This window comes from Dermacentor albipictus, chromosome 5 (genome assembly GCF_038994185.2).
Source record: "Dermacentor albipictus isolate Rhodes 1998 colony chromosome 5, USDA_Dalb.pri_finalv2, whole genome shotgun sequence".
In the NCBI taxonomy this organism is placed as follows: domain Eukaryota; kingdom Metazoa; phylum Arthropoda; class Arachnida; order Ixodida; family Ixodidae; genus Dermacentor; species Dermacentor albipictus.
Window position 1 is genome coordinate 73,362,074 of NC_091825.1, and position 23,025 is coordinate 73,385,098.

At 46.7% G+C, this 23,025-nt stretch overlaps 1 long non-coding RNA gene across 1 annotated transcript in view; it reads right to left on the minus strand.

The window, feature by feature from the left end:
* Nucleotides 1-219: 219 nt before the first annotated feature.
* The window catches only part of LOC135899769 (uncharacterized), a 74,507-nt gene continuing 51,701 nt past the window's right edge, over nt 220-23,025 (minus strand). The window contains exon 5 of the long non-coding RNA XR_011514867.1: nt 220-816. This is a non-coding gene — a long non-coding RNA (uncharacterized lncRNA). The remainder of the gene's footprint in view (nt 817-23,025) is intronic.

A 23,025-nucleotide genomic window follows, 5' to 3' on the forward strand; every position in this document is an offset into this window, starting at 1 on the left:
GAAATTACTTCTACTTACTAATTGAATTAAAGAAATGACAAATTAATGGCAATGAAAGTGGTTGAGAAAACTTGCCATAGGCGTGCGATGCTCCAACCAATGGAGCTACCGCGGCACCGTTTTCCCATGCACTTTGTTGTGTATTTATATTTTAGTACTAGAACTAACTACTACTACTACTATAACTACATCATTTCCCACCTGCGGCAAGTTGTTTTTTCATCCACTTTCATTGCCATTAATTTATCATTTCTTTATTTCAGTTAGTAAGTACAAGTAATTTCCCTTATGTTGTCTTTGGTGACTTTGCTTGTTGGCTTCTCATGATATGATTATTAAAAATCGCGCCCCTCGGTCAACCCTCTTTCTTCTCCTTCATTACTGCTTCTGTTTGTAGGATCAGAGTTCACGCTGTATTTATTGCATACTATCAAAGTACAAAAAGGCGATAATAATGTTAATTTATCGTTTTAGAAAAAAATTGGCACTTGAATTGACCAGAAATTATTAGGGGTACATACCGACTTAATAAATATGACTGAAGAAAGGCCATCTGGATGAGAAATACAATGACTTCAGCTACAACGTGTCTATGAAGGCAAATACATGCACTCAAACTGCTTTTAGGGGTGATGTTTGAGCTGTTAGGATGTCAGAAAAGTGACAAATGTCTTAAGCAGAATATTTCGACGGCTATTATAGTGCATCAGGACATTAACTGGACCTCTCCTCCACTTGCACACCAATGCAAGCGCAGCACACACAGCACAGTTGGAAAGGCAGTTGCTCTTCGTGCGTGTGTTGGCAACCTGGTTCCTGCAAAGAGAAGGGGTTGGTAATAAACATACAATGATGTTAAAAAAGGTCCATGAAACGAGCTTAGGTACTTTATTCGTTTTCTGTAGTTTACATTTCGTAATAATACATTAGTTTAAGAAGTTTGTGTTCTATAGCGTGATTTTTTTTACATAAATTAGCTCATACTGTTTTTATTTATTTTTATTTGCAAAGAAACATTTTTCTGCTGGTCCACCGCTTGCTCAGCAAGACCGACAACAGCGATCTAACACTTACATAACGAACCCTATAGAGAGCTGGGATGTTCGCAATAAAGGTGTGCGAGATATATCTGCTACCACTTGCTAGCACTGTCTATATTAGGTGCTGTCACTACACTGCTGCACCTTTATTTATCGGAATAAAAAATGATGTGATGCAGAAAACTCTACTCCTTTGTATTGTTATTGTGTCTCTTTTATTCGAACAAAACATCACATTAACCTGTCTATACGTTCAGGTATAATTCTGAATGCCATTTCATGGTTGGTGACTTCCTCGTTGAGCTTGGATCTTCATAGGGATGACAAGCTTATTAAACTGAATCGTTTGAAGCAAGGATTACGTAATTATTGCTGATGACCTTAAATTGCACCAACTGCACACGGTCCGCGCGAAATTACAGTCCATTTCGTATTTTCCTTAGCGCAACTAGCCGCGTCAAATTAAAGAAAATTGCAAAAATTGAAGTGAACGCACCTGCTCGTTTACAAAGATGCTCGCTTTGCTGCGGTGTGTTTCGCCGTCATTGGATTAGCGTAGGCAGTGACAATCCGCCCGAGTACAAACAGCGCCGACGGGGCGACGGCCGGCGCTCGCGCAAGCGACACACGCACACAGGCAACACACCCACTGGTGACAGGAATCTTCGTAGCTGTTTTCTTTTTGCAAGTTCAAAGTCCGCCGCAGTTATGTATCGGGCCGTGCTTGAACTGATCCGGCTTTCTACGATGAGCCGCAAGAAACACGTGAATGCACTGACGCCGATAGTAGGTTCGGAGCACTGGCACGAAGAATACGTGTGCAGGTCATCAACTGGCTCATGCACGGAGTAAGACGACAATCACTGCACTAGCTCGCAGTCTTCTTGACAGGACGGCCGATCTGTCTCGGCGCTGCAGTGGAATAATTCCGGTGCCGAAGCGCTCCAGAGGACTGCAACGGTCCCTAAAACGAAGCCCTTGAAAATGCACAGCACGGTTAACCCAAGATAAGCTACGGAGGCAACTGGCGTCCATCGGAAAATGCTGACGAGGCGAGCGACAGATCGCAAGGCAGCCATGTTTACGCACTAACTTCACTCGAGGAGCGATTCAAGGTAGCTGCGAGGCTACCTTGAGATTCTCGAGTAAAGCGCTCGAGTTTTCCTTCACTCAAGGCGCGTTTCAAGTGGAGGGCGTTTTGTGAAACGAAAAACCGCCCTCAAGGAGCATTTTGAGTGGAGGGTCAAGTCGAGGTGCGTTTATGAATACGGGGGACAACCCTAAAGGTGTAGATTTGTATAAGAGTCCGACTATGGAAACCCTCCAGCGGAAGGTGCGGCACGCCATTAGCTACGCCGATAGTGGCGTCGTTTCTCTCTCTCAGCAGAGCGCGCGCGCCGCAGCCTCTCTCCGACTTCGCAATCGGACTGCCACGCATTATTCGTTCTCCCGAGGAGCAGCTGGTCTACGAACAGCAGTGCCGAGAGCAGGAGCGGGAGAGATCTATCTCGTCGGCGTCGCGCCAACACCTCGACAGAAGATCGGGTCCACGATACGGAACGCAAGCAGCAATGTCGGGCCGATCCGGCAACTCGTGCGGCCAAGCTAGTTCGCGAAGCGGAGTTAAAGCGGCCACGTTACGCCGCCTACACCCCGGCGGAGCGAGACCGCCAGCCGCGACGTCGGACCGAGCATGCGGCTGCTCGAGCCCGCGAGGCTGGGCAGCGACAACGTCCACGGCAACATAAACACCGGGGCTCATTTACCATCTGTACGGGGTACATGGGCGGTGTATTTTTTTTTTTTGCTTGGTCTAAACATGTATAATGAGGTTTAAACGGTAGCGTAGATGGGGATTTTTCGGGGTGTTCATGACGTCGCTTGGCAAATAAGCGAAGTGGTGGTGGCCGGCAAAAAAATTTGATGAATCGTGAAGGGCTTACTGCAGCAGTAGAATAGAAATATTCAGAGTAGATTTACGGTATAGCATCCATGGTTTCCGCCATGACGGTTCCAAGACTGCTGACTACTGAGCGCATGTACCGATGAAAAAAATCTTTGAGTGAAATACTTCACACGATGGCGATCAGTTCTTGCAAGGGACCGTCACCAGCAACGAAACAAAAAAGTTACGAATAAGACAAGAGGCTGAAGTCACATAAGAATGGTTGGAAAAGAAATATTAGCGAAGACCAAAGTGAAAGATAAAAAACAACACAGTGAAACAACAAAGCAAGAATCAAAGCTATGTTGAACGTCTTTTTCGACTGCGATGAAATTGTGTACCCCGAATATGTACCTGATTGCGAAATCTAGAGTTCCTGGAGCGTCTGCGAGAACCGTCATGGTTACGCAAAACATTGTCACGTCGCACGTAACGCCACGCAGAACCGGAAAGGACGTCAGCTGTTTCAACACCACAGTTTCCTCGCGAGATAGTTGCTTTGCAACTAAGACTCACTCGACCGTGTGCAGCATCAAAACAGAAAAAAAGTGGAACAGTATTGTTCCACGTTTTTGCTGGAACAAGATGCGGGAGCACCTGTAAAGGGGCCACATTCTTGTTAGCATAACGGGCCTGCTTCGGTTCCATAAAAATTACCAACATAGAGAGTGTCACAACTCAGTTGAGGTTACTGGAAGCTGGCTAAGCCTTGCCTGCAACGTACGATCCTTTTAATCTTCGGGAGGCTTCGATGGTTTTTCCAACGTTTTCCCTTTGACGGGCAGTAGCAGAGAGCACAGAGGTTTGTCCAGCCTGTTCGCAGCTGTTCATTCAAGAGGTTCCGCTTCGTGTTGCGTTCCAAGGTGGCGAGGAGTACAGTTTCAGTCATGTACCCGCTTTGCTAGTTAGTTCCGGTTCGGTTCGACAACTTTCTCATAGATACAGTGGCACACAGTAACTTTGTTAAAAAGTAAGATATATAACACCGAATCTGAAGGTCTAATTCTTCATAAAACAGAAATAAATGTATGTACAGAAACACAGGTACGTACATCACACAATCACACAAAATTGCAATAAAAAGAACCAAAGAGAATCGAACTTTGCTATTGAAATCTTCATATTACGAAATACGCTAAGAAGTAGCGATAAAGTGGTGCAGTGCGGTTTTGCGAATCGTGTAACGCATTTGTGGGCACGGAGAACCGAGGTTCTTTCACTGAATTAGGAGCCACGCTTGATTCAATAAGTAAACTGAAAAAATACGCCAAACCCCCTCCCCGCGGTGCTGTGCATTCTATCACATATATGATCAGCTTTCGTTGGAAATTATGTAAATCCCCTGAAAAATAAACGGACTGCGTATACATGTAGGCGCAGCAATATATATATATATATATATATATATATATATATATATATATATATATATATATATATATATATATATATATATATATACGAAAGAACGGGGGTTAACCGATGTGCCCGATATTTATTAGGCAGAATGTTACAAGAGGCGTGTATTTACAGGGTGAAACAAGGGTCAAGAGGAAGCCACAGGCCAGACCCCGCTGGAGCAGAGTATCCCGAGATCACGCGCGCCCACTCTACGTCTTCTTTCACTGCCCCAGTCCCGCAGTGCTGCGACATTTTTCCCGGGGGCGGACGAACCTTGCTGAGTGAGTGAAAAGACCCTGTGATGGTACTGCTTGGGTCTGGCCACGTGAACAACTTGCGTCGCACGGGAACGCCGATTACTTGCCGTCACTTTGGCAACGACATAGTTTACTTCACTCAAGCGGCTGAGTTTAACGAATGGTCCGGTGTAAGCGGCGAGAAACTTGCGGCACAATTCCTTTTTGCGAGCAGGTGCCCACAACCAAACATAGTCACCGGAATTAAAACTGGTGGGGATATGCCGCACATCATAATATTGCTGTTGCATTGGGAGGACAATGTCCTAAGATGCGCCAGTCGACGTGCTTCTTCAGCACGACACAGAGTTAGGGCGATGGAATGATCTTCTTGACACGATAAAAGTAGAATAGTGCCCAGAAATCTCTGGGGAGCGCGTGCGTAAACAAAAAGAACGGTGCATATCCAGTAACTTCGTGCTTGGCACTGTTGTACACGTACGTTACAAAAGGTACGATGTGGTCCCAATTTTTGGGGTCAGCCGCGACATACATTGATAACATGTTGGTAAGGGTTCGATTCGTCCCCTCCGTGATGCCAATGGTTTGCGGGTGCTAAGAAGTGGAATGACGATATGTAGAAATACAAAGTCGCAAAAGGTATTCAGCGGCGTCGGTGGGGCATTGCCGTCCACGGTCGCTGATGACAACCCGGGTCGCGCCGTGACGGAGTATGACGTGATGCAACAGAAATGAAGAGACATCTGCTGCAGTGGCAGATGGAATTGCCGCCGTTTCCGTGTAGCGAGTAAGGTAATCTATGCATACTCTAATTCAGCGGTAACCAGGTGACGTCACAATATTCTTGTGGCGCTGGCAAACAGTTTTGACGCTGCGCCTTAAAACTGTGTGCCAGCGCCACAAGAAAATGGTTAATGCTCCAGCAGGCTATTTGCAACTAGTTAGGCCACCGACATTACCCTTTGTAAAAGTCGGCATTGACTTGCTCGGCTCAGTCGGCACGCATTTTCTGGGGATGCGAGGGTAACCCTCCCGCACAATCATTACTGCCAGCTCCCTCCGAGGAGGGTTGGAACCAGCTGCTGACAAGAGCGGACAGGAAAACGCAATTCGCACTCGTCTTGTGGTCCCAAGACGTCGCCCTCACCTGGGAGCCACACTAGGCCTACCTTCCCTGAGTCCCTACCCTAAAGTGGCAAACAAAGTTGTTTCTCTCTCTCCCTCTCTCTTTGTGGAAAACAGTACAGCTGGCGACATACTGTTTCATCGTTTTCCGGAGGTTGGGCCCGAAAAAATTCTGTCGACGTCGTGGTAGTGCGCGTGCAAAGCCAAGATGCTCGGACCTGATATTGTCATGCATGGAACAAAGCACAGCAGGGCACGGATTTTCGGGCACAAATGGAAGCAATGGAGAACCATCAGCCAAGTAGTTTTTTTTTTTCGTACAGCAAACCATTACGAAAAGTAAACGGTTTTGTTCCTGCTGGCTCACGTGCAGCTGCCCGTAAGGATTTCAAGGCAGGTTCGCAAGGTTGCTCGCTCTCGAAGGTACTCACGTCTGGACAGTCTGAAGAGATGGAAACTAGGAAGTCATCGAAATCATCATCGTCAGCTTTAGTGTGCGGCGAAGGGAGACGGGATAGGCAATCAGCATTCGTGTGACAGCGTCACCTCTTGAAGTTAACGAAAAAGCTGCACTCTTGAAGGCACAAAGCCCAGCGGGCCAACCGGCCAGGTGGATCACGCAGCCCAATGAGCCAACTGAGTGAATGGCAGTCAGTCACTATCGTGAATGTGCGGCCGTGTAGATATGAACGGAACCTCTGAATGGCGAAGACGACTGCTAGACACTCGCGTTCAGTAACGGTGTAGTTTTTATCCGCTTTTGTAAGTGTCCGACTAGCGTAGGAAATGAGGTGCTGACAGCCACCGCAGAGCTGAACAAGCACAGCGCTAACACCTACACCGCTGGCGCCAGTATGCAACTCAGTTGACGCCTCCAGATCAAAATGCTGCTGAATCCGTCCAGAAGTCCACAAAAAGTTCAGCTGTTTGAACACCGAGTCGCATTCAGCAGGACACAAGTATGGGGCGTTTTTGTGAAGGAGAGATGTGAGCGGAGACGTAAGCTGTGCTAAATTCTTGATAAAGCGCCGGAAATATGAGCAAAACCCCACAAAAGCTTCTCACATCTTTCACCATGCGTGGCTGTTGGAAGTCGTGAACCGCTGCTATTTTTTCAGGGCCCAGTAGTATGCCGTCTTTGTCCACTAGAAAACGTAGTACGAGGGCATGACGCTCACCGAAATGACATTTCTTCGATTTTAATATAACGCCAGCTTGCTGGATACAGTCAAGAACGACCGACAGGCGCTGCTTGTGCTCGTGAAATGTCCGGCTGTCGATAATGATGTCATCTAAATAGCACATGTAAATTTCCCATTTGAGTACGCGGACCACGGTATAAATCGCTCGAATGTCGTTGGAGCGTTGAATAAGCCAAAGAGCATAGCGGTGAGCTCAAAGAGACCATCAGATGTCACGAAAGCTTTCTTGTCCGTGTCTTAGGGGTGCATGAGAATTTGCCAATATCCTGACCGTAAATCAACAGAAGCGAAACACGACGCGGAGTGGAGGCAGTCGACGGCGTCGTCTATTCGTGGTAGGGGGTACACATCTTTTGTGTGAGGGTGCTTAGGCGGCTATAGTCCACAATGAATCTCCATGAGTTGCCTTTGTTCGTGACTTGGATAACAGGAGCAGCCCAGAAGCTACATGATTCCTGGGTCACTCCTTTCTGTAACATTTTTTCGACCTAATCGGCGATGACTTTTCTCTCTGAAGGTGAAACGTGATGAGGCTTCTGAGGAATTGGCGTCGCTTGCCCTGTATGGATGCGGTGTTGCATACGAGACGCCGGTGGTGTATAGGACGCTCGGGGGCCTTGAGCAATACCAAACACTGCGGCGTAGCCAGCGAGCACTCTTTTAAGCAGATACCGCTTACTAGAAGATAGCGACTTCTTAATCATGCGCTGAAAGTCAGCAGAACTATCATGGCTTGAATCGGGGTTGGATTTTTTTCCCGCAGTTGACATTTGGAATGTTCCGACGCTGACAATGGCTTGTTCGTCAAAACTTGCCAGTTTATGTCCTAGCGGCAATTTTATGGATTGCGTTGAAATGTTCACTGTGCACAAACGAGTACGACCATCAGTCGTGACAATGAGGGAGCGAGGGACTATCACATTTTTCTTGAGCGTGTTGTTATAATCGGGCTCGGCTAAACCACAACAAGAACCCGTACGAGGGCAAGAAGTATTGACAGGTACAAACATTGGAGTCTGAGGGGGCAAAGACACATATTGCGACACGGAGAGAACGTCGGCGGCATCACTGCTGTTATCTGTCATAGAAGTTCACGCGTCGCGGCGAAGACAAATCGCGCCACTTCTACAATTCAAAGTTCCCCCCACTCGCTCAAGAAATAATTTCCTAAAATAATCTCATGCGTTGTACGTGCAAACACAGCAAATTCGCTTTTAAATGTCGGGTCCCTTATCATAACTGAAACAGAACAGACCCCAAGTGGGCGCAACGTTTCACCGTCAACTCTGCGAAAGGCAGCGTTCCGATGCCAAGAAAGCATAACTTTTTGTCGCATAACATTGTCAGCATAACATTTCAACTAATACATACACTTTATTCCTAAACAGTCTTGCGCAAGGGGGTCTTGATGAAGTTTAATATATTGAAGCCTCAACACCATCGGTCACCCCTGCTAGTTTCCCAGCGGGGGCTGTGACAACGAGGGGTGACGAGGTGATGGAGAGCACGGTTGTCGTGTCGGTGGTGGTGTGAGGCTGTGCTCGGAAACGGGGGAGTCACTGCGGTTCACGCGTCCCTGCAGCAGCCGTTGGAATAAACTGGGATACGGCCAGGGCTCGTCAGCAGGCATGCGGGGTGTTTATGAATTAAACCATGGAGCACGCTGCTGGCGGTGGTGGCAATACCAAGCAATGTGTCCAGGCACACCGCAGCTGTAGCAAATGCGGGACTTGCGGCTTCTCATGGGTGACACCGGTGACATGGGTGTCAGGGGTAGAAACGAACTCTCAGGCTGGCTGTAGAAGAGCCCGCGGAACAAATCGTTGTGGTGCATCTTGTCGGCGTCCCAAACTTGTCCGTTGCGGTGGAAAGTTGCTGCTCTCCAGATATTCAGCACAGGTACTGCGAGGCTCTTGGTACCTATGACGTGCCCAGGGGACCGGTGGCAAACGAGAGCAATCGGCAAGTGCACACTTATCCCACACATGAGCGTCGTCAGCAATTTTAAGGCACTCAAGCTCTTCTTTAACCACTTGCCGAATCACCGAGGAAATGTCGTGGGTTCGGACGGACACGCTCGCAATAGTAGTCACATCGTCAAAGCGTCCCAACTTTGGTCCGATCCTTCTCAATTTGAGCGCTTCAAACGTCCGGTAGTGTTTCTTCAGATCAGATGGTGCGTTAAGACCCTTCTTCGTTATAAGAAAATTATAAACATATTCCGCAATTCCTTTAATCAGATGTCCTACTTTGACTTCGTCAGTCATGGCGGCGCTGACGATTCTGCATAATTTCAAAACAGCCTTTATGTACGTTGTACAAGTTTAGCCAGATAATTGAACTCGTCGGGAAAGCATCTGCTCAGCCTTCTTTTTCTTAGAGATCGGGTCGCCGAAGCACTTGGTGAATTTTTCCACAAAATTATTCCAGCTTGTCAGAACGTTGTCGTTGTTTTCAAACCAGAGGAGCGCAGTTCCAGCGAGAAAAAAAACATGTTATCGAGATGTTTCGTAGTGCTCCAGCGGTAGTGGCGGTCGACTCACTCGGTTGTAGTGTTTAAGCCAGTCGTTGACGTCTTCGTTTGCCTTCCCCGAAAAGGTGGGTGGCTCTCGCAATGGTGTCCAGTAGCCAGCCTGGCCTATGTGATTGCTGTCTGCTTCGCCGCAGGTGTGGTCGTCATTGCATTTTCCGGAATCGGCCATGTCTGCTGCTTGTGGTCGTAAACCGGCCAAGCGTCTACTCCGTAGGACTGTTGGTAAAGCTGGGTTATCCAGGATCGTCCAAGATTTGCTCCGCACGCCCACCAAAGATGTTACGAAAGATGTTTATTTACAGGGTGAAACGAGGTCCGAGATGGAAGCCACAGGCCAGGCCCAGCTCGCGCAGAGTACCCCGAAATTGCGCGCGCCCAATCCTTGTTTCTCTGCGTCAGTCACGCAGTGCTGCGATAATATCATAAGAAGCCAACAAACACTGACACCAAAGACAACATAGGGGAAATTACTCGTACTTAATAAACAAAATAAAGAAACGGTAAATTATTGGAAAATTAAAGTGAATGAAAAAACAAGTTGCCGCAGCTGCGGAATAATCCCACAAGTTTCGCATTTCGCGTGCAATGCTCTACAAATTGAGCAGCCGCCGGCGCCGTTTTCTCATCCGCTTTCCTTGTTATTTATGTTTCCTGGTAGAACCCTGGGAGTGTTAGCCAGCGCCCCCACTCGCAGACTTTGGCGGTGGATGTGGAACATCCTTTCTGCCACAGGCGTCACGAGAACGTGATATTTTGGGTGAAGGCAATCGGTCAATAAACCCAGACATGTTACCTGAAGGCATCAATGTTGATGGATTGGAGACCCTCGTTGTGTAATAAACGAGAAAAAAGGTGGTTAACCAAGGTGCCGGATTTTTATTAGTCATACCATAAGAAGCCAACCAACACGGACACCAAGGACAACATAGGGGAAATTCTTGTGCTTATTAAATGAATTAAGGAAATGATAAATTAACGGAAAATGAAAGTGGATGAAAAAACAACTGGCCGCAGGTCATCCTCTTTCAGCTCATCCACTTTCATAGTCTGTTAATTTATAATTTATTTATTTCATTTATGCAGAGAGAGACGAAAGAAGGGGCCACATCTTCAGCTACACCAACCCAGCGGCTCACGTTGTCTAATAGTTTGAACCACTACGTATGTGCTAGTCAGCGTGATTTCGTCGTGTTCGTTCCTGCGTTATCACCCCAGCTTTGTCATCTGACTCTTGTCATGCCATCGTAGTTACACCTTATACGCGGACCCTGCGGTAGACGTTGTCTACCAGCTCTAGCCATTAAGTATGTGCTCGTGTTTGGTAAATAGCCTTCATTCTAGCGCCGTTATCTGATTGTAGTCATGCCGTTGCCGTCACACAATCCTCGTCATACTGTCCTCGTCGATCCTCCAGCTTCGACATTCAACTCGCGTCATACCGTCGTCTTCATGCTAATCTCATCATGCACTCTTCGTGATGCAGTCATCGTCACGCCTTTTTATAATGCATTCATCTTCATTCCGTTGTCTCATAGCATTCTCATGTCATTGTTGCTATTGCGGCGTCGTGACAATGTCGTCGTCATGCGTTCGCTGTCATACCGTCTTAGTGATGCCGTCACAGTCGTTTTATCGTCGTCATACTGATATCGAAATCCGACACTCATCCTGCTGTCGTCGACACGCCATGGACCTCACACAGTCATTATCCTACTATTGTCGTTACTCGAAGCTGTCATACTGTTGTTTCAGTAACTTCAGAAACGTCATTTCACTGTCGTCATGCCATCGTCGTCACATAACATTCGTCGTTTCATCGACGTCCTTCCTTCTCCGTCAATCTGTCATAAACATGCGGTCGTCATTCAGTCGTGATTATGCTCCCGTTGTCATGCGATCACCGTAAATCCGCAGTCACTAGACAGTCGTTATCCTGCATCCGTTGTCACAACGTTGTCTGCATGCTATCGTCCTCATTCCAGCTTCACCATCTAGTTGGTGCACCCTCTTTGTCACGCCACTGCCATCGCATGGTTTCATGCCGTTATTGTCACGCGGTCGTCCCTATGTCGCCAGCGTTTAGAAATCGTCATCTCATTGTCGTCTTGCCGTCGTCCTCACACGACCTTTGCCGTTCCGTCTACGTCAATCCAGACATTGTAGTCACACAGTCGTCATCCCATAGTCGCCGTCATACAGTCGTCATCATACTGTCAATATCTTGTGAGATCTTGGTAACCGTGTGCCATAGCAAAATGGGCTGACACCAAAGACATGGCATATCGCATAAAGCCGAAGAAACGTAAGTCTCAGGATGACCGCTACAGATACGAAGTAATCGCGACTTAACCATTACGGTGTGTCGTTGCATTGTTGCGTGAATGCTGATCCCATTATTGTCGACAGTGATCATGAGGTGGCTGCTGTCACGATCACATCATCATCGACAGGGATCGTGAAATCGGTTATGCCATTATTTCCTTTTATTGAAGTAACATGTGAAACTTACACAATTTTTACGTTCATCATAAATATCAAACTTAGCAATGCTTTTTCTTTTCGATCGAAGTTGTTCAACGTAGCGACTACCAAATCGCTTAAATCAACTAGAATGGAAGAATTTGCACGCTGCCTGTGATCACATGCAGGCTATGGCCACTTTGTTCAATAATTGTCGTTCGGCTCCTTCTAATCAGTCACATCAGGACTAAGCACCTGCCAAAACTATGCAAACAAGATACCTACCTGCACCAAATAAAACGCATTGCTATGAAAAGTGCTAGTTTTTGACAGTTCATGCTTGCGTATGCAGCATGCGCTGTAATCCAGCATTGAGCTCCGGAATTACAGACATGCTTCTATCATTCTGAACACGAGATAATCGGTTACGTCTTACTCCTGTTTTCTTTGGACCGTTGCCACTAGTAAAAATAATACGCACAAGAAAAATAAATAAAACAATTGCTTGATGTCTCGTTTCACGTACAGTGTCTACATGGAACCGTATGTAAAACTGAAATGATGTGTCTAAATGGCACAGTAGATTCATCGTAATGTACTAAATATTCCTGCCTCCATTCCACATATATATCCATGGCATTATTACTTGCTCACTAAATTACGTTCTTATTACATTTTAAGTACTCTGTAGCAGAAGTTCGATGGCTACCAGAAATCATATGCAATTATTGCTGCCTAAAAGTTTTAATTAAGGTGTCAATGACTCGTGCCTCCTATTCACAGACGCACTGCATTATTACAACTATACGCTAGCAGGATATGGAGTGAAACGTGAAGGGATATACTCGTTCTAATATTCATCGTACATTTCATGTAACGGAAATGGTAATAGCAACCAGCTTCCAGAGGTTGTATTACTTATGAAGGGATTATAAGGCACTCAATCAGACATTGCTGCGAAGACAAAAAATATGTTCCGCCTTGCTCTGCTCTCAACAACAAAGAGAATTGAACACACTGATAAGCGCCGATAAGAGCGCGCATTCGGAGTGAAAATAAAGACCAACAAAATTTTTAAAAATGCAGGGGCCCACAAAATAATTCCAATGCTTCCTTATAACGGTGGTTCTGGCTGGGGAAATTGCGATGGAGAACACCGCTTCAGAAAAAAGCCGCGTGCATAGGACGAGAAACCAAACAAAAGCTTTAAGGGCGAAGAAACATCAGAAGAACGGGCCCTGAAGCTAGTAAAATTTATTTATTTATTTGCTTCACAACGGTGCTTTATGTTTGTGTTCTATCGTGATCCCTCGCTTCCAGGCTTCGCTGTAGTTTTGCCACCAAGGGCTGCGCACTCCCCCCACCGCCGTCGCTCATTAGGCCTGTTGTGGCTTCTGACGCGAAACCCCGCGGTTCCGCCTCGAGCTACGATGTCGAATGGCAGCAGGAAGGCGCCAATCTTGTTAAAACACAGAAACGAGAAGCTCCTCTGCAGCAGCCCTTTTTCCCTCTGCTCGTCCACGTACCCTCTGCCTGTAATGGCCGGCCTTGTTTCGTCGTTTTCGTGCTGCTCACCGCCACGACCTCGTTTCCCAATTCCGGCCTCTCGGGAGATCTCAAGAGGCACGCAAGAAGGGCAAAGCGTTGACCCCTGCTGATCGTTCCGGCAGGCCGATTTCACCGCTGAAGCACGCACTGGAACTCTTTTGCTTCTATCTGCGCTAGGTCTGCTTTACAGTGATTAAGGTTGTGTGCAGGCGTGGTGATGCACACCTACTCGGCGCTTTCGCACGCCAGGATGGTTCTTTATGCTTATAAATACATTATAGTGTTTCTTCTACATGTTTCTTTGATGTAGCGCCTGGAAAGCAACGCTAAAATGTAGTTAACAAAGCTAAACACAAGCAGACAGAATGCTAGTTAGCGTGTATTTAGAAACTAACTAGGAATATCACAAATAATAAACGTCCCCTTAAGCCATGTCTGTCAGTCATCGATGTGTTGCTGCCGCTGCTAAGGAATGCACAGACATCGATCTCTGCTCCTCATCATTTTGCGGCAAGTTCAGCTCTAGCAGTTACACTCTAACTTCCTATTCTGTATATCGACAGAAGAAAGGAGGCGGGCAGGAACTGATGTGTTACCCTAATTGCGGTGATAAAAACAAAAATGCACGGCGAATGGCACGGGGTGTTGTGAAGCCCAACGTGTGCCCTTCATCACTTTCACATATACGCTGAGATCACCTTCTAATCTTCATCTTGAGCTTCGTTTAGCCACGAACCTTTGTAATAAATTGTTTGATGGCCTCTTTCTCTGAACTAGGTTAAGGTGCTCCTCCGCCCTTGTTTCTCTTCGTCTAGGATCCTCCTGGAGCAGCGGTCACGTTGCCTGTTCAAGCTCCCGTATGGCTCCCGGCTTGCACGATGGAGAAGTTTATTCGTCGTCTATTTCGTTCAAACGTCAATGTGGAACCTGATTACACCGACAGCTATTGCATCACTTCCACTACGGCTACAAAATGTGTGGTCATTGCAGTAGAAACCAATAAGATATAGTAGGCTGTTTTGTAGGTTGTGCGAGCAGCGTTGCCACCACGCTGATTTCCAGAGATACGAGAGCCATGTGGAGTCCACGGTGTGCGGTGGGGCGACCTTTTTCAATACTTTGATGTTCTGTTTCGCCTATCTGTGGTTCAAGTTGTATGCATAGGATCAAGGACCAGGAGCTTATGAATGAAATTGTAGGGCTGCCTTATGCTCAAATGTATGGGCAAATGAATAATTTAATGTCCAATGAAAAAGTTGTACATAGGCTATGCCATAGGCTAGGCCGTACGGCTATGTACGGCTAGGCCGTACATAGGCTAGGCCATGCGAAATTTTCTAATATCAGTTGAGTGAGTTTAAGCGGATTATGACAGCACTCGTGAATCCTATCTGACTGTATAGATGAATTTGTTCAGTAAAAATATGAAATAACTCAGAGCAGGAAGCTTGTAAGACAACACCAACTTACTGCTTGTGGCCGAGTTTAGACTTTCTTATTAGAGGAACAGGGACGCGCTCTTCGGGTTGTTGCAGACAGCGCCAAGTGAGCAATATTTGTGTGTTGAGAAGAGGATAGCGTCGGAAGTGAAAGTCTGCAGCTTCTAAGCTTATTGATGGCATTGGCGTGGTTCCCTTACTATGCGCTCGCAAGGCAAAGCCGTTATGTAATGGAGTAGTATATTGCGGTTTGGCTTTTAGCGCGAGAGCCGTTGTCAGAGCTCCTTTTCTAAAGAACGCACTTGGCTGCCTCGATGTCAACGAGCAAATTGCTATGACACCACAATTGGGTCATCGTCATCGTCGTCGTCATAACTGACGTCATCTCGTCGTCGATGTCACGGCATTGTCACAATCGCTGTGCCGTATAATTGCGAAACGTTGTGCAAACATCTTTGCAAACGACTTTTTTCACAAAGGCACCCACACCACTAACATCTGCCGCGGCAAATGAGTTCAGAACTAAATAAATTGCTGAAGTTTGTTTATTTTTCTTCGGACTGTATTCGCTTCCGTTCGGAAATTCAAAAGTTTAGAGCACCTTGAAGATCATGCTTGTCTAAAATTTCTTTTTGTCGTAAATATTGCCAAAGGATTAGCTTCGGCTTAGTAGTGATACATAACTGTTAATTAAACTGATTTTTCTTTATGCACGGTCGGAGAATAAGGAAGCGTATGTGCTAGATACAACAGAAAAAAAGCGATAAAAACATTAAAAAAACAAATTAAGGGGTTTTGCGTGCAAAAACAATGATCTGATTATGAGGCACCCAGTAGTGGGGGACTCCGGAAATTTGGACCACGTAGCGTTCTTCAACGTACAACTGAGTCTAAGTGCACGGGCGTTTTCGCATGCCGCCGCCATCGAAAGGCGGCTACCGTGGCTGGGACATGACGAAACATTTTCATGCAGTCAAACATTTCATCTCCACTAATGTCACATAAATATAAAGTAAAAGTAAGCATAAACAATTATGCGAGACGCCATGACGAATGGCGAAAGTTGTCAATGTATGCTTGGTAAACGAGGAATTTTAAATAGGTTATTTCGGCTGCGATAACAAAGCTCAGTTGAACTATAGAGATGTTACGATTGGGAAATTGCTGAAATAAAATTTGTAAGGGCAGTAAAGCGGTAAATTCAACAGAAATGCCGCAACATTATGTTGCACCCCTCTGAAGCACCAGATCCATGATTTAAACGAACTTCACCACAATGTCAACCGTTGTTTCGGAGTCCACTCGACACATGTCCGTGGTCCGGAGCCCAACCGTCAGATGTACTATATATATATATATATATATATATATATATATATATATATATATATATATATATATATATATATATAAAGGTCAGTGAAGATTAGAATCGTAGAATCTGGCACAGAAATAGTTCAAAGTATAGAAGCTCACAGAAAAAATAGCCGGACCTTACTGCCGTTTCAACCGACGAAGGCCGCTCCCCGCAGCCGAAACGTCAGCGAAGTCCTGCTGTTGTTACTATGTGCTTCTATTCTTTGAACTACACACACCTATAATATATATATACACAACGGTGGTTTTTGCCAAGCAGCACTTGGCGCAGCTTTGCAGTAGTGGGCCTAACAAGTTCACTCATAATAACTGCGACGCGGGAAAGAAAGTTCCTTCCTGTGGTGTTTTGCTAGGTTTACCAGCACCGTAGCCATTGCTTTCGGTGAGGTCGGCGAGGCGAAGTGGGCGACAGGCATGACTCGAACGAGCGTGACTCGATGCCGAGTACATAGGAGGATTAGACGAAACATGTATCGGAAATCGAGCAGGCACCTGCACTCATGAAAACGGAAGCTGTGATGAGGCGCAGCGCGGAGCCGGCGAACTCCTTATTATGGAAATGCCACCTAGCTGGACAGACCGAAGGCAATGTTGTTTGCCATCACTTGGAGATACTCGCGTTACGGTATGAATTTCGCCTAATTCAATAATTAGTCTTAGTTAATTAATCGAAATACATTGTAATTAAATAAGAAGTGTCAATGAGAAAAAAATGTAGAGAAACAAAAACAAATTCCCCGATACAGTTTTCTGCTGCTCAGTACGTGCTACAGGATAACATTTTTCGGAGCATGAAAGTGTTCGTAACATTTTGTTGTGGTTGAAGAACACCGTTTCGCATGCATGAATTGAGAGAACATGGAACCCTGAGTACCAAAAAGCCATTTTGTTATCCTTAATAGAAGTATTTTAAAGGGTGATGTAGAACTGACAGCAAGCAATAAAGAATGTGATGGCAATTTTTTTAATACAAACAAATGACAAAAGCCGGCACGAAAACGTAAAATAGAGGAAATATATTCAGATTATCTTCCCCGCACCCCAATGAAAAACGTATATAAGATTCTGCCTATATTGCACGTTTATAGGCGTTTCGGGAACAGTGCCCTCCTAGACCCTAGCTTCATGCAAGTGCTCCTTGTTTCGCCACCACTAGCAAGCGTGCCCGCGTCCCACGTCATTATGTGCGTCGGCGGTAAGAGCTCGGCAATTTCGAGAGCACTTACGCGGCTGCATGTCTAGCCCAACGGCAGAGTGAAGTGCTGAGCGCTTGTCAGCAGAAGTCAGTGTCTCCAGAGGTACGGCCACGGTTTGCGCTACTGAAACATCTCCTCCCTGTTGCCAGGCCTCCTTTGTCGTCAACGGTAAAGCGATGTGCAACAGCAGCAACGTTCGAGCGAGCTGCCGGAGCAATAAGCCCTAATGGTTCCCCGCTGGCCTTTGGCCCTGGGCTTTGCGGTTGTATCGCTTGTGGACGCCGTCGTTTAGGAAGACTAAACATACCACTGTACATTTCTAGCTTTTCTTTAGGAGGGGAAGGGGGGAGGGACTTCGAAAGCTGTCAATATACTGCTCGGAGACTCCATTTGCTGATGCTTGTTTGGTGCTTTCATTGTAAGTGTCTGAAATGCTGTTTAGGCGTTTTTTTCCAGCTTGGTATGTGGGCAATTTTCCGCACTCCTCGCGAACCTTTCTTTGTCCTATTTGGGGGTACGTAATGCTTCTTCCTTTCTTCCAACAACCGAGGCACAACATATCTTCTATAACAAGATCTTCTGAGACGCACTGTTGTCGGGAAAAAAAAATCTGACATAAGAAAAAATAGCGTTTGTTTACGAAAGGTCATTGCTCTTTAAGACGCCATTGTAGCAGCATTTTTTTTTCAGTATTTTGCTTACCTGACATATTGTTCTGTGTTTTCAGATACGCTGAGGCCATTTTTGTTGAAAGCCATGCCGAATGCGTGCTTCTAAAAACTGGGCCAACATATGAATTTTCTTTCATGCTGCCGCTGTGGTTCTTCCGTGACGAGGTTTCCTAAATGGTTATCAGTTCCTGTGCATGCCTTCTTCGTCTCTGCACCTTAAAATGAGGGACTTCTAGCGCGGAGACGGAACAAGAACACGAGAAGGCACAACATGCACACGCGTACAGCTACAAGGAACAACGGTCATTATTACATATCTGCTGGTCAGGCTGTTCGACGGAAAAGCAGATGTATTTTTCGGAGTTTAGAAAAACGCAAATACCTGGCAATGAATGCGCCACTTGACAGATTCCTTCCACTCCATTCTCAGAAGCTTAGTTTCCGCCCAATATTTGATGCCACCGTTATTTCAGGTAGATATAAGGACTAGGTTCTGAGTCTCTTTATAGAGGCTAAGCATATTTACGTATATTGTGAAGGTTCCATATGCGAGCCATCAATTGTGTTATCGCCTAGAGATTTGTATTTTCCTGGCAAGTTGTAGCAATGATGATTTTGGGTACTCTTCTTCCGAGCAAGTGTGACCGGTCAGCTCTTCAAATCATCGGCGTTTGAGACCGCCAAGCATTCTAGGCAGCACTAAAGTTGTTCTTCTATCACTAAAGTTGACCATACTTTGTCTTGAATTCTGTAAAAAGTTATTCCTCAGAATTTTGAAATTGACAACTCACAAACAAATGCATGAAATAGAACACCGACAGTGCATGCCGGGTACCTTAAATATTTCCAGACAAAAGTAATAAATGTGCGAAACAATCAAAAAAGTTCGGCCGACGCAAGAGGCCCCGTTTACAATAGAACGCTCTACTTCGCACACCGCATTCGCCGCCAGAGCTTCCCGGTAATCATTACGGTTACATAAGCAGCAGTTGCCCTGAAGCTCAAGAAGCAGTTAGGGATCTTCGAGTACTATCGCGCTTCACTTTTAAAGGCAAAACTTAAGCGTCCTATTCTTGCCTCTGTATATAACTTTCGGGTAACGATAGACGCGGTCATTTTACGCTCAAGCGTAACTGACCCGCTCATGAAATCGGCGGTGTCTGTCCAAAGCCTCGAAGCAAGCGACGGAGGAAGGCGCCTGGAGGTGAAGAGAATCGCGTGTGCTGTGGAAAGCACGAAAGAGTGCCCCCTGCGCGCGCGGCAAAGTAACGCCACCTAGAGGAATGTGGAAGTGCCGTCGATTGAAATCGGAACTGAGAAACGCGGCCAAGCATCGCGGAGGTGGAAGGTAGGTGGAGGCGCGCTGGGTTGACCTGCTCTGGCAGTTGTTACAGGTCTTGGCAATGCATGCGTACTGAGTTTGTGTTGCGATAACATCGTCCTCGTGCCGTTCGCCATGTGTGCGAGTGAAAGCTCGTGACGGTGAGCCAACAATGGAGACTCAAACTCGCGTGTGCAAGGGGAGGAAGCGCGCCGTATTCCGTCGCGCGCATGACACCGAGGAACAGGAGGGGGGTGGCGTTTATCTTCGGCCACGCCCGGTCGCGCGGGCTTTATCTCGAAAGCGATCTCCTTTGGGGGCACAATCTAGGTGGGACAACGGCTCGCAGCTTTGCGTGCGCTGTGTTCTCACCACTGAGTTTGCGTTAGAACAACAAACGATGTGATTCTCGCGCCAGCTTATTGATAGCGAGTTTCCCCGATCATCATGTGTGAAGTGTTTATGTTTGCTTGCGCGAGCTGACACCATGCTAGGTAATTTAGATAGTAAGCGGATGTTTAGAACGAGGCATTCTACTCGGCGGCTGCTGCGTATGGCACACCCGCGGGAGCTCTGTCTTGAATATAATCTCTGATGCGGACCGCATAGGCGTCAAGGTGCACGGAAGGTCGATAGCGACCTGTACGCTATAGCACCTACACGCCTGCGCGTCATCCGTATTCACAAAGGGAAAAGCCACTAACTTTTTCTTCGACATTTTATCTTGTTGTCTCCAAAAAGGTCTGTATTGCGGTTCGGTGCGCATGAGGTATGTATCAACACGTTGTGCTGACGGTGAACACAACAGCAAAATGCAAGTACCGGAACTAATTGTTTATTGGGTAAACCGGTGTCCAGCAGATGAAGCAACACTCAGAAAAATGGTAGCGGTGAGCACACTGGTCGATCGTCGAAATCGGATCAGCGGGTCAAGTGCGTGAGCTTTTATACGACACGGGCAAGGTTGCAGCATGATCACTGGTGTTCATGTGCTTTACAGAAAGTACTGCACTATTAGCATCGCACATAAAATCACACCACACAACGTCCCGCAACAACATACAACGGATACAGCTAGCCATAACATTCTGAAAAACCTCAGTTATAGAAAAGCGCGTCTTGCACTGTACGATAACAATGCAGCACAAATGGGCTCTTAAAGAATGCTTACAGTACATATGAGTGGTTTACACGCCTGCCAGTAAAATTCAACGCCAGAGCCAAAAAAAGCAAACTTAGCCCCAAAGCTTGTTAGCATGCCTGAAATTGCTTGAGACACATCGCGTGGATGGCTTCAGGGCATGCGCGGCACCGCTGGGAATGTGTAATGCCATCTGGCGCGACATCACAATCCAGTGTGCCAATGCGTCGATGTACCTTGTATGGTCTTGAATAAAGTAGCGGTAGGTTTTCGCTGACTCCACGTCGGTCTGTTAGATCTCACACCCAAAGAAAGGTCGCCGGGCTCGTACTCCACGTGCTGTCTATTGTCGCCGGCTGTAGGTCCTTTGCTGGTTCTTGACGGACCGCTAGGTAAACTGTCGGGCTCTTCGGCCCCCGGAGATAGGCAGCGACGCCGAGGTTGTCTTCGTAGATGATGTGCGGCAGCATTGAGTCGAGAGTCATTCCTCGGTTTCTTCCGTAAACCAGCTTGAACGGCCGTCATCTAGGTCGTCTGTCACATATCGCTATTGTAAGCGAAGGTCACGTACGCAGGGATGGAATTCCACGTCTTGTGTTCGAAGTCGACGTACGTTGGTATCATGTCGGCGGCGTTACATTAGACAATAGACAGACAGAGCCATTAGACATTAGACAGAGCTTCTTTGCTCCCGGTTCGCTCGACGCAGCGCGACGAAGTCATCAGCACTTACTGGCCCCAGAAATGAGTGACCGTCCCCGCCGTATAAGTAAGCACGAAATTTGGCGTAGCCCAAATAATAGCAAAGTATGCTTTTTCTGCCATAAAATTATTGGATTCTGCTTTTCAATGCCACCGGCTGGCGTTAGCATTGACCCTTTCTTGTCTTTATTAACTGTGAAAAAACACCGCACCGTGACCTACTGCTATGTGCGTCAGCATGAATTAGGTATCAGCTTGTTCTCCGAAGTGTGCAAGTTGCAGTGGCTACAGTAAGCGCCCTGTCATCTGTCTAAATGTTTTGACCTGCTGTGTTTCCCTTTTGAACTCGAGGTTGGATTTTATGAGACGAGTCACTGGCTGGGCGATGCGGAAAAGGCTTTGACAAAGCGGGACTAATAATAACACAAACCAAGAAATCTGCGTACCTTGTGGGCAGACTATAGAAAGTTTGCAATGTCAGTTGAATTCTATGGATCTAGACTGACTCCAGACTTGCTGATGACGTGGCACCGAAACAGGAGCTCTTCCTGAGCGAAGCTGCCTTTCTACAGTATCAGGGTCAGCCCAGATCACTTTATGGCGCCGTACAATACCAAGACTCTGAAGGTAATCTTAGAAGTTTGTGGCAAAGACGACGACGTCTTTATGGCAGACTAAACGATTGTGTCCCTTCACGCCAGCGAATACCATGTCCCTAACATGCTGGAAAGTTTCAAGTGCTGAGAAAAGACCGAATATCATAACCTGGTATTCGCAGAGGCCGTCTGGGGTGATCAAGGTGGTCTTTTCTCGATTGCTCTGGTCGACTTTGATTTGCCGGTAGCCCGTCTTGAGGTCCAATATGAAAAATACTTTGCATTGCAAAACCCGTCCAACGCGTTGCTTACCCTTACCCTTGCTTACGCCGTTCGTAATTTTGTGCAGGCGGCGGTAATCTATACAAAAACGCAGTTTCATCTTTATTGAGGAGACGCCCACAGACTCTTAGATGGCTGGATAGATACGAGCATTTCATCCATTTGTCGTTTTATGGCTTCTCAATTTTTCGTTAAAGCAGGGTACAAGCTTTAATAGAATGGTAGAGCGCTCTCTTCGGGTATTATGAGATGCTCTAACATTGATGTCTGCCGACTTTTTGACGACGACATAAAAACTCCTTTTCTGCTGGAGGCGACCCCTGAGCTGTTCTTGCTCATGCTTGGAAGACTCTTATTATTATAAGAAAATTGGTTCAGGACACAGGACGGTCGTCGTAGGTTCAGTGGAATCCGGGAAGACAAACGCATCGCTGACTCCTCTAAACTCTTCCAGTAGAACTTTCCGACTGACGGCAAACAAATAATGGAATTTTATTAGCCCGACGTTTCGGAAACAACTCGGCTCATTCTTCAGGGGTTATTCTTCGGTGGTGGTGGTGTGCAGCTTTTAAAAGGGCGTTTTGTAAAGAAGAAGGCCAGAGTATGGAATGCGGGAAGACACTTAACAGACAGGAAGGGGGGGGGAAGCGAAAGGGTAAGATGGCGGCAGTGGTGCTGGTCGTCTGGGATGAGCGGTGCAGGGGGAGCTTGACACGTGAGAGGGCCGTTGACGGGAGGCGGGGGGGGGGGGGGCGAGTGTACGTGGGACCGCAGAGGTTTTGGTGCTAG